Here is a 3,269-nt window from a genome sequence, read left to right as displayed (position 1 = left end):
CAAGTGTTATCTAGGTGACTTTTTGGTCCCCATGAAATGACCAATTCACGTGATTTATGGACGTGTTTTTCACGTTATTTTTGGGACGTAATATTTATTTTTTTCGGTCCCCACGAACTGTCCAAAAGACGTGCTTTTTACGTTAATTTTAGCACGTAATATTCAAGCAATAATTATACTTTATAATTACGAAGTGTTTGGATTCGTGTAAAGAAAAACACTCAACGTCGAAGAAATATTTAATACGCATTAAACTAAATGGTTTTATTAGTCAGTATATTAGTTCTTGACATAAACATTTTGAGTTTGTAATAAAAGCTCCACTTTTTTAAAATATCCTCCTTATATCTAATAAGTAGCAAGTACAAAGTTATAGATCTGCAACTTACGACGAGCACACTTTAATCCACAAAGAGCACACTTCAAACTTAATCTAACAAATCAGTCAATATATTCTCCCATAAAAGAACGCTTCAAACATAATCTAACGAATCAATCGATATTTTCTCCTATAAGAGCATGCATCAAACTTTATGTAATGAAGCAGATTTAGCTAACAAGAAACAAATAAAATCTTAACAATATGATTATTTAATAATTATTTTAAATCACAAACTTTTAAAACAAATCTTAATTGGTGAGTCGCCAACTATTTTGGCAACAAGATTTTCTAGTGTTGCTATTTGTTTTCTTTTATCTAAATCATCAAATAATTTTAAGAAAACAATACTGCATACAATGAGAAGAAAAGTCATTTGCCTTCTAATTATATACTCTGATTGCTAAAAAATAAATAAGGGTTTAATAAAAAAAGATATAACAAAAAAGTCGACAGATGATTAAAAAAATGAAGTACAAAATAAAAAATACAAGTTTAAAAAAATATTGTTTATCTATATATATCTATATCTAATATCTATCTATAGATATATCTATATCTATATATAAAGTTAATAACTGATGCGCGTGATTAGAAAAAGACCTGTACTCACCTTATGTGATAACATCTGATTAGATAATTTGTTTTCTTTGTTTTCCATCTTCTTATATTTACATCTGTTTCTGCCTTAACTTGTTCATTAGATTAACTAGATTAACATTAACTTATTAGATGCATAGGTGACAGCCCACGAAGTTGCTTTAAATGAGTAATCTACAAAGTTTTGAACAACATTAAATGTCATTTTAGAATGCACATAGAAAAATTAAAACAATTTATAAAAATATAATAGTTACCACATAACCACAAAACATTATAGTGGGGATTTTATACCATGTTTTTCATTACTCATGGTGAGATTTTCATCTTGAGGCTCCTTTAGCTGTGGAAACATTTACCACGGCTAAGGAGCCTCATCTGCCCCTAATTATATATAATATATTAAGTATAAAACTAAAAGTATGTGTAATAAAGTATTGGCAAATTAGGTCACCAATAAATACCGAGTGCTGAAAGTTTAACTCAGAATCAAGTTGCATTCTCCGACAACATATGAACTAATTTTAATTCTTGCTTCAGGATGCGATCACAAAAGATGACGAAGAAAGGAAAAAGTGAATTTTCTCAAACTTGAAAAGTTAAAAGGTCATTGGGTCTTACTACAGAATGATATTCCAAGGTGATAACATAACAATACCATTCGGTCTTCCTAGTCAATATTTTATGCAGAACTTATTATTTTTCATGTAGCTTAATAAATTTGATATTAAATAAGTTATAATAACTTATTCATTATTAAATTAATTACATCGACAAACTTGACAGTCTAAAATAATATATAATAGGGTAGAAAAAACAACAACCTTGAACTAGGGTTTGATCTTTTGCGCGTTGCAATATGAAAATTATTTGCCATAACGTTACACGATTTTGAACTATGCTTTGTACTATATTTATTAAACCTAAATGGATAAAACTTAGATATAAGATAATATAATATGTTCAGATAAAATATTATATATGTGACATTTTATTTTTGTCAAAAATGCATTAATTATGTATTAATTATTATAAAACTAAAATGCAAAATAATTATATTATTATAAAAGTAAAATAAAAAGTAATTACAATAATGAATATATAAACTACATATTTCATATAATCATTATATTTAAAAAATCCGGAAAATTGTTTGCGGAAAATATCCTTAAAAAATTTATTATATTTCTCCCCTCATTTTTTCTCTTAATTTTGCATTCAGCCAAGTTGTTTCTCAATTTTTTAAAAACTTTTCTTAATTTTTGTATGAATGATGACTAAAACAACATAAAAACAAATAGATGATAATCATATATACTTTTATGTATGGAAGACTTTTCAGATATTTGGAAAAAGATAAATTTCAGAAAAATAACCAGTATTCTGGGAATATCCTGAATAAGATAATCCCTGAAACTGAATTATAAAGAAATAGTTAATAAAATAAAGAATATCTTTCCAAGTTTCTAATTACATTTTTTTCTTGTGAATAAAGAAAGTTCCAAAATACACGATATTTTGACAATGTAACTTTCACGATTCAATCAAGTAAAATTGTCATCTGGACGAGGTCATCTAAAACATACATGATTGAAACGTGAAGAAGGAAACTGGGTAAGAGCATGCATCAAACTTTATCAAATGAATAAGTCGCTATTTTCTCCAATAATAGCTAGCGACACTAAATTTAGCTAAAAAGAAACAAATAAAAACTTAAATAATAATATGATTATTTAATAATTATTTTAAATCACAAACTTTTAAAACAAATCTTACGTGGTGAGTCGCCAACTGTTTTGGAAACAAGATTTTCTGGTGTTGTTATTTCTTTGATCTAAATCATGAAACAACTTTTAAAAAAGCAATACCATATAGAATATGAACAAATAAACAGATATTGCAATTAGCCATACTTGAGAGAAACTTGCTTTACATATTGGAAGATCGTCAACATTGAAAGATAAGTAAAATGCAGTTTCAAATAAAATAGCATCATAATCATCTTTTTGTGGGGAAAAAATTGAACAAATCCGCGTTAACAACCTGTTTTATATTGTACATAATAACAATAGAAATAAAATTCATATAATATATATAATAATAACTTCATAAATATGATTCAAATATTAATCATATAATATTTAAATAATATAAAAAAAATGAAATAAATAAGTGTTAACCTTTTTTAATAAGTAAAGCACAAGATCAAGAAGTCATATATTACAAAAAGATAAAGTAATTAATAATAATATATACATACATCAATAATAAATAACATAACACATTTATT

The 3,269-nt window shown here is 25.8% G+C and overlaps 1 long non-coding RNA gene across 1 annotated transcript; it reads right to left on the bottom strand.

The window, feature by feature from the left end:
• Positions 1 to 856: 856 nt before the first annotated feature.
• LOC136079003 (uncharacterized) lies at positions 857 to 3,041 on the bottom strand. Its single transcript, XR_010637852.1, has 5 exons — positions 2,893 to 3,041; positions 2,756 to 2,813; positions 2,454 to 2,670; positions 1,804 to 1,902; positions 857 to 1,153 (listed from the first exon to the last, which is right to left on the bottom strand). It is a non-coding gene; the product is annotated as an uncharacterized LOC136079003 (long non-coding RNA).
• Positions 3,042 to 3,269: the final 228 nt, after the last annotated feature.

The sequence above is a fragment of the Hydra vulgaris genome, chromosome 04 (genome assembly GCF_038396675.1).
Source record: "Hydra vulgaris chromosome 04, alternate assembly HydraT2T_AEP".
Classification (NCBI taxonomy): Eukaryota; Metazoa; Cnidaria; class Hydrozoa; order Anthoathecata; family Hydridae; genus Hydra; species Hydra vulgaris.
The sequence above is the reverse complement of the archived record's forward strand: the minus strand, read 5'-3'. Positions and strand labels throughout refer to the sequence as shown.